This window comes from Hyla sarda, chromosome 2, assembly GCF_029499605.1.
Source record: "Hyla sarda isolate aHylSar1 chromosome 2, aHylSar1.hap1, whole genome shotgun sequence".
NCBI lineage: Eukaryota > Metazoa > Chordata > Amphibia > Anura > Hylidae > Hyla > Hyla sarda.
The window spans coordinates 295,545,087-295,554,361 of record NC_079190.1 but is presented as its reverse complement, the minus strand read 5'-3'; the positions used below and the strand labels follow the sequence as shown (position 1 = coordinate 295,554,361).

The 9,275-nt window shown below is 45.6% G+C and overlaps 1 protein-coding gene across 1 annotated transcript in view; it reads left to right on the top strand.

The window, feature by feature from the left end:
* The first annotated feature begins 6,171 nt into the window (after positions 1-6,171).
* LOC130356274 (NADH-cytochrome b5 reductase 3) overlaps positions 6,172-9,275 on the top strand; it is a 147,695-nt gene continuing 144,591 nt past the window's right edge. The window contains exon 1 of the mRNA XM_056557541.1: positions 6,172-6,269. The gene's annotated coding sequence lies outside the window, so the exon portion shown is untranslated. The remainder of the gene's footprint in view (positions 6,270-9,275) is intronic.

Here is a 9,275-nt window from a genome sequence, read left to right as displayed (position 1 = left end):
GTGTTAAGGCTCACTATACTCCATGTTACTTTCCATGAGGGGTGTAGCTTCCAATATGGGGTCACATGTGGGTGTTTTTTTTTTTTTTTTTGCATTTGTGTCAGAAAGTATTGCTTTACAAATTTTGGGGGTCTTGTTTTCCTTTTACCTCTTGTGAAAATGAAAAGTATGGGGCAACACCAGCATGTTAGTGAAAAAAATTTCATTTTTATACACTAACATGCTGGTGTAGACCCCAATATTTCATTTTCATAAGGGGTAAAAGGAGGAAAAAAAACACAAAATTTGTAACACAATTTCTGACGAGTACGGAAATACCCCATATGTTGCCCTAAACTGTTGCCTTAAAATACGACAGGGCTCCAAGGCCTAAATGGGGGATTTGCATAGGGGCAGACACAGATGGAAGTGTTACACTTGCCTCCGCTGCCAAAAAATACCCTACTCCAGTGTTTCCCAAACAAGGTGCCTCCAGCTATTGCAAAACTCACAGCATGCCTGGACAGTCAATGGCCGTCTGGAGGCTCTGTTTTGGAAACGCATTTTTATTGGGGGTGGGGGGGGGGGAATGTGTAAGGGTGTATATGTAGTGTTTTACTTTTTATTTTGTGGTAGTGTACTGTAGTCAGTGTTTTTAGGTTACATTCACATGGGCGGGGTTTACAGTGAGTTTCCCGCTGGGTGTTTAAGCTGCGATGGAAAATTTGCCGCAACTCAAACCTGCATTGGGAAACTCACTGTAAAGCCCTGCCTGTGTGAATGTACCCTGTAAATTCACATTGTGGGGGGAGGGGGTGTTAACGGGCACAAACCTCCAACTGTTGCAAAACTACAACATTAAACATGAACTGACAGACACTGGTGGAAAAACACTGAATTAGGTAACAGACTAACTCAGTGTTTACCCACCAGTGTGCCTCCAGCTGTTGCAAAACTACAACTCCCAGCATGAACTGACAGCCGCTTGTTGCCGGGCATGCTGGTAGCTTTGCAAGATCTGGAGCACCACAGTTTAGAGACCGCTGCACAGTGATTTCCAAACTGTGGTCCTCCAGATCTTATAAAACTACAAATCCCAGCAAGCCCAGACAGCAAATGGCTGTCTGGGCATGCTGGGAGTTGTAGGTTTGCAACAGCTGGAGGCACACAACTACAACTCCCAGCATGCCCAGACAGCCGTTTGCAGCCGGGCATGCTGGGAGTTGTAGTTTTGCAACATCTGGAGGACCACAGTTTAGATACCACTACACAGTGGTCTCCACCCGTGTAGTGGTTTCTAAATTGTGACCCTCCAGATGTTGCAAAACTACAACTCCCTGGGCATGCTGGGAGTTGTAGTTTTGCAATATCTGCAGGTGTTGCAAAACTGCAACTCCCAGCATGCCCAGACTGTCTGGACATGCTGGGAATTGTAGTTTTACAACTTGTAAGGGGGAGGGCACTTACCCCTGTCATCGTGGACATGCCACCGGACCTCCGAACCCCCTGCCGAACCAGCCACACACCCGCCGTGCCTGCACACCTGATCGCTGATCGGGTTAATCAAATGGGGTTCCGGGGTGTCCAGCGGGAGTAGTCTTCCGCCAGACACCCCGGGACTTTAGCTTATTAATCCAATCAGCGCCGCTTGAACGTGCATTTAATCAACGCCGCCTATACCTTCGGAATGCGCGAAGGTATCGCATCATCCTCCGTATAAAGGCGGCATTCAGCACGAAGGGGTTAAATGGAGTTTAATTGAGCGATTTGCGCGATAGAATCGCCGCGATATTCCTATTAGTTACGAATGAAATTTTTCATGAAATTCGAATTCAGATTCGTCAGATTTCATTCGCTTATCTCTACCCATCACATAAATCCTAGAAATCCTTTTCATAAACTGAATTTGAGATAATGGCCCTTATTTACTAAGAGTGGAGTGTAGGTTTCTTTGTGGGATTTAATTCCCTACAATTTTTTTTCCACAGTATTTACTAAGGTTTCCCTACATTGTCCACTTTCCCTACACTTTGCTTTTTTTACACATCCTCTGATCTGTAGGGTTTTCCTCAGCTCAAATCCACCACATTTTCTGTGGAAACCTTAGTAAATATGTTGTTTTTTTGTGAAAATGTTGGGAACACACCCCTTTTCAGTGACCATGCCCCCTTCCTGATTTCTTAGTAAAATGGAGAGTTAGTCAGGTTTTTTAAAAAATTCTGCCGCAAATTCTGGCACAGACTGAATTTCTGGTGCACATCCCGACAAAACATGTCGGGCTTGCAATAGTAAATGAGGGCCAATGTGTCTACTAAAGGCCTTCTACTATCATTTGACTACAAAATTTGACATCCATAGATGTTTAAATGAGAATGTTATTTGGGTAGACCTCTCTCTATTCAATTGTGGCAAAAAGTTGGGTCCCAGGCAGCAAAAGCTTTATGTTCTTCGTATAAGGAAAATCAATACAGAATCCTCTTTCATTGGTATCATACCCCAGAGGCGTTGCCTCTCTTTGTTGATGTGGTAATTGTTTGTGTACCCTTCCACACGTCTTTTGGGATCGTAGAATCCTTAGTCTGTACTGGAGAGGAGTTCAGTCCCTCCTCAGAGAAGTCTTGGGAAGTATCATTCCTCTAGACCTTAAGGAGGGGCATTTACTAATCTTTTACTATGTAGTCTGGTTTTTACCCTGTTTTTTTCTACTTCATTTTTGACTATGTGCATCAAATTTACTAAATTGTTGCACGGCGTTAATAAATTTGGCACACATAGGCAAAAGTGGGAAATTTACTTCATATAGTAGAAAAAACAGTCTGTTCCTTTTTCCTGCTGTCTGAATAGGTTTGGCTGCTAGGTTTCCTTCTGGGGTGCTGGGAAGAGCTGGTACCAACAGGCCCAGAGCATCAAAAATGGCGCTCCTGGGCCTAGGTGGTAACAGGCTGGCGTTATTTAGGCTGGGGAGGGCCAGTAACAATGGTCCTCGCCCACCCTGGTAACGTCAGGCTGTTACTGTTTGGTTGGTATTTGGCTGAGAATAAAAATAGGGGGGACCCTACCAAATACCAACCAAACAGTAACAGCCTGATGTTTCCAGGGTGGGCGAGAACCATTGTTACTGGCCCTCCCCAGCCTAAATAACACCAGCCTGTTACCGCCTAGGCCCAGGAGCGCCATTTTTGATGCTCCGGGCCTGTTGGTACCGGCTCTTCCCGGCACCCCTGTGGCGTTGGGTACCGGGGTAATAATTGGGGGTTAGCGCTAGCTGTTTTTGTGGCTAACGCTAAGCCCAGCTTAGTAATGGACTCCGTCTATAAGACAGCTTCCACTACTAAGCCTGCCAAGTAAAGTAAGGAAAAAACACAACAGGTTTTAAAAAAATTTCTTACAAAAAAACCTCCCCCACAAGCCCTCGTTAACCATTTTATTAAAATCAAACAAAGAAAAACGCTGGTCCTCGAAGTAGTCCACCGAATCCGAAGGAGTCCACAGGATACACGGATCTGAAATGAGAAGAAAAAAAAATGGGTAAGTACATTTATTATCACCTGCTCACACATCTCCCGCCTCGCACGACTACAACTGCCAGCATGCCCTTACAGTAAGGACATGCTGGGAGTTGTAGTTGTGTGGTGCAGGAGATGTGTGGGCAAGTGACAAGCTTGTCCCCTGCCCCCAGCTGCAGGACTACAACTCCCAGCATGCCCTTACAGTAAGGTGGGGCGGAGGCCGGGCACAGTGTTTCCCAACCTGGGAGTTGTAGTTTTGCAATATCTGGAGGCACCCTGGTTGGGAAACACTGTTTTAGGCCAGTGTTTCCCAACCAGGGTGCCTCCAGATGTTGCAAAACTACAACTCCCAACAAGCCTGGACAGCAAAAGGCTGTCCAGGCATGCTGGGAGTTGTAGTCTTGCAACATCTGGAGGCACCCTGATTGAGAAACACTGTTTTAGGCCAGTGTTTCCCAACCAGGGTGCCTCCAGATGTTGCAAAACTAAAACTCCCAGGCTGTTTTAGGGCTTGGGCAACTTACCGGCTTCTGTAGGATCCAGCGCCACACGACATTGCCGCAAGACACTGCCGCGCGACAGTGCCGCCCGACGATCTCCATCACCGATCGTCGCTGGAGCCTCGGAAGGGTAAGTGAACGTCTTCGCCGGTCCCCTTCAGCTGTTTAGTTTTGCAACAGCCGGAGGACTACAGTTGACAGACCACAAACCAGTGGTCTGCAAAATGTGGCCCTCCAGCTGTTGCAAAACTACAACACCCTGACATTACAGTGCAGCCGCCCGGGCTCCTCATACTGCCTCCCCGCTACCCTCACTTATGGGGACACTGATATACATCCGGCGTGCTGGGACTTGTAGTCTTGCAACAGTTAGCAGACAGATGGGAGTTGTGTGGCGCTGGCAGGTGAGAGGGGGGATGTAAATCACTGCAGTGTCCCTGTAGCAAAGTGAGGGTAGCGGGGAGAAAGTATGTCAGAGCCCGGGCGGCAGTAGCTTTTCCTGCTCCATGTTGGAGCTGGAGGAAATTTAGCAAATTTTTACGGCCGTTGCGACTGTTTATTGCGCAGCTGCGACTGTCGCAGTTAATAAATACCTGACCACTGCAAGACAAAAATGCAAACTAGCGTAAATCAAGCGGGAAAAAAAAATTTACTTTCTTGCTCTTGCTAGAGAAAGTCGCACGAAAAATAGGGCAGGCACAATTGCGACAATTTTGCGCCAAAAATAGTCCGAAAAAAATTACTAAACCCCTTAGTAAATGCCCCTCATGGTGTGCCTCTTAAAGGGGTACTCCGGTGGTAAATTTTTTTGACTATATGGCATTTTCTTTGTAAGTTTTGTTTTTATGCAATATACATGTTATATGTTTTGGCAGCATGTGTGTGTTTTTCTTACCTGTTTGTTGGCAGGAAGTTCTGTAGTTCAGAGGGTTTTCTTTTATTGTTGTCCACAGTTCTGAGTCTGTTGTGGACAAGATGTCACAGCTTTTTTTTTTTTTTTCTCTGTCTGCATGAGAGGAATAAGCCACGCCCCCTCATCTCATCCAGCTGAGTACACAGCTCCCCCCCCCCTCCCCCCTGCTCTGTATTCTAAGGACACAGGTCTGCACAGGAGAAGGACCTCACAGAGAAGATAAGTGTTATCTGAAGGGGAGAATGAGAAGGTGCACGGGCTGGGGATGTATGGACTGCAGGGGAATAAATCACATACTGGGAATGATCTCTATGGGAGGGATTTATCAAAACCTGTGCAGAGGAAAACTTGCCCAGTTGCCCAAAGCAACCAATCAGATTGCTTCTTTCATTTTTCACAAGCCTTCATAAAAAGGAAAGCAGCAAGCTGATTGGTTGCTATGGGCAACTGGGCAAGTTTTCCTCTGCACAGGTTTTGATAAATCTCCACCTATATGTGAAGGGGGAGGGGGGGACTCCTGAATGACACATGCTGGGAGTTGTTGTCCCTGTTGTGTGTGTGTGTATGCAAGTGTTTACAAACCAGTGTGCCTCCAGCTGTTGCAAAACTACAACTCCCAGCATGCCCTGACAGACTTTGCACATGCTGGGAGTTGTAGATTTGCAACAGCTGGAGGTACACTGGTTGGTAAACACTGTTCTAGCCTATTCAGCATACACATCATGTTACACCAGTGTTTCCCAAACAGTGTGCCTCCAGCTGTTCCAAAACTTCAACTCCTAGCATGCCCAAAGGCTGTCAGGGCATGCTGGGAGTTGTAGTTTTGCAACACCTGGAGGCACCCTGGTTGGGAAACACTGGTGTATGCCCTACAGTGGTGTGGTGAACTACAACCCCCAGGAGACTAAAGAGGCAGCATGCTGGTGTTATACCACAGACTGAAGACTCCTGAATGACACATGCTGGGAGTTGTAGTACCTTTTGTGTGTGTATGCCAGTGTATCTCAACCAGGGCTGATTATATTAGTGTGTTGTGTATAAGGGGGCTGACCCGGGAAAATAGTAGGATGGGTAAAGGGCGGAACAAACAAACAAAAAAAAAAAAGGAGCCACCCCAAACCACCAAGGCATGTGGCATGCTGGGATTTGTAGTTTTCAGTACAGCAAGAAACAGGAAATAAAAGCAAAGATAGGAAAACAAAGTGGGGGATAAAAAGACAACAAAGAACGGAAATAGAGTAGGCTAAACAACAAGAAATAGAAATGAAACAAAACAAATAGGGCAAGTAAAAAACGGAAAAACACGTTGACCACCGCAGTACCCCTTTAAGTATCCCTCCAAAGAACCTAAGCAAGCCTTCCACCAAGGTACAGTATTTCTCCACATTTTAAGGCCAGCTAAATGCCTCATAGGTTCTTGGTGGGAACTGAGAGATATTTCAACACCTGTGATAGTGTCAGATAAGTTTTAAAGGAGTACTCCACTACCCTCGCATTCAGAACAATTTGTTCCGAACGCTGGGTGCGGGACATCACGTCCCCTCCCATAGACTTGCATTGAGGCGGAGAAGGGCATGGCAGTAACGTTACGATCCTTGCAGTCCACACCCAGTGTTCTGAACAAAATGTTCCGAATGCTGGGGCAGTGGAGTACCCCTTTAGGGATATGATATCTGGAATACCTAAAGAGTTGACCTCATTCACACTATTTTGTCTCTAGTGTTGAGCGGCATAGGCCATATTCGTCATATATTCGCTAAATTTGCATATTCGTAATATTCCCGTTTTATTTCCACTAAATTCGCGTATACGAAAATTAACATAAGCGAAAATTAGCATATACAAAAATTTGCATAAGCGAAAATTTGCACGCCAGTCTCACACAGTAGTATTAGAGCCTTTTTTACACCACACAAGCTGGAAGCAGAGAGGGGTGATCACTGTGATGTGTACTGGGAAAAAGAAACAAAAAAACGAATATTGGTAATTACAAATATATAGCACTATATTCGCGAACACTATTTGTCTCCTGCGACTCCTACTTAGAGAGATCTCTGCCTGCTATAGGATAGGTTTTGAGGAAGCCCGCAGGGTGCATTTCACAGATGAGAAGAACTTTCTTTTATTTTTCTTCCTTGACTTTTCTTTGCTTTCTCCTGCCAGAATTATTTTCCTTTTTCCTGTTTGATACAAAGCAACACCTATGTTTTAAGTGATATATGTCTGGAATTACCTGTTTGAGACTTGTGTGCTTTTCTTTTTTTGCCTTTTGTCATGAAAATATAGGAAAATCTTATAAATAAACAGTTTACAAAAAAAGGTATAGAATGACTTTTAGTCTTGATGGCGGTGCCGTCAAGAATGTCTGCTTAATTTCCTAAATGATTTCATAAATGTAAAACCTTTATGCTGTTACATGAATATAAAACAGGTATACAGTAGCTATACAGAGGAAGCAATGTTACTATTTATAGGGAGTATAATGTTTAGCCAGAGAATCAATGTATTATTAAAATGTAATGCTTCTGTTAATTACCTTGCATTGATTGACAGACACAAGCAGCATTTTAGGGCATCTCATATTCCGGAGGAGCCAAAAATCCCATTTATATTTTTATCTGAACAACGTTTACAGAAGCCAAGACTCTTGACAGGATAGAAAAGGCTCAGCCCCATAGAGACTGAGATGATCTAATGGATGAAAAGGCTTAAAAGAACACTTCCATAAGCCATGTTCATGAATCATTACCAGCTCATTTCAGTTGTTCAGCAAAGTTTGCTATTATTAAATCATGGAAACATTCTAGAAGAAACCTACAGAATATTTTCTACAGTTTCCTCTCTAGGTTAATTTTAGTACAATAATAATAAATAAATAAAAAGTCTGCTTTAAATCGGCCCCAGGTGTAAGATAAGAACTGAATTTCAGATCAAATGCTAATATAATTATTTTATAATTCTTAATGATCTCACATAACAGTCTTTATGATTCATTTCAACAAACATGGCATCCAACAAAATAGCTTTAAGGTGCCCCGGGTTAGACCAATCTACATATCTATTAAAACCATACAACATTTATGTTTTCAAAAAAAATTCTCTGCAGTTTCCCATGCAGAGTTGTCGCTCACCTGTGTGGACATAAAGGGTGTGCTCTGACTAGAAGATTATTATTCAGCCATCAGCGCCATTTTAAAGAAGCATTTTTTTGTAATATTGTGCAATAGATTCAGGAATATATGTAAACTAAAGAAAGCTTTGGAAGTTGTTCTCTACAATATTAACTGGGCTGCAGGATAGGAGAGAAGTGTCAGATCACATGGGTCTGACAGCTGGGACCCCCGCAATCTCCTGTATGGCGCCCCACTCTCCTCATGAATGGTGACCACCGCACAAAGCTGTGGCTGACACACCCCCTCACTGCATCTCTATGAGATAGCTGGAGATGAAGCATTCGTGGTCAACACACTGCATTCATGCAGAGAGCCAGGGTGCTGGCCGGGAGATCTGACCACTGGGACCCCTTGTGATCTAACACTAAATCTTAAGATAGGGGATCAATTTTGTTATTCTGGACTACTTCTTTAACCCCTTAAGGACATAGGGCGTATCCATACGCCCCCGTTTCCAAGTCCTTAAGGACCGAGGGCGTATGAATACGCCCTGAGCATTTCCGGCCCCCGCCGCTAGCTGGAGCGGAGCCGGTGCCGGATGCCTGCTGAAATCGTTCAGCAGGCATCACAGCATATCGCCCAGGGGGGTCATTATGTCCAGCGATCTGCGGCGGATTCCAGGTCAATCGGGTCTCCAGTGACCCTATGACCCGGAATTACTGGCTGATCGGGGCCGTCAGGCCGTCAGAGCCAGCAGGGGTGAGGTGGCACTGGTGCCACCTCACGATTGCCCTGATTCGTCGGCCGGCCAATCAGGGCGCCTGCTGCGGGTGTCACTCCCGCAACCCGCTCCGCCCCTCTTCCGGAGCACGTGAGCGGGTGCGGGCAGAAGACCCCGGGTGCTGGGGACCCAGATCCCCGGCGTCCCTGTTGGGATCGGGGCCCCAGGAGCGACGGCGGTGGCGAGGGACTGACGTGTGCGGCGGCATCGTGGAACAGCAGCAGGAGGTGAGTGACAGCCTCCTGCTGTGGCTTAGCAACAGCTCCCAGCATGCAAAAAGGGCATGCTGGGAGCTGTAGTTATGCAACAGCAGGAGGCAGACCACCACAACTCCCAGCATTCCCTTATGGGCATGCTGGGACTTGTAGTTTTGCAACAGCTGGAGGCACATTTTTCTATGGAAAAGTGTACCTTAAGCTGTTGTATAACTACAACTCCCAGCTTGCACAATCAGCTAAAGTGCATGCTGGGAGTTTTAGT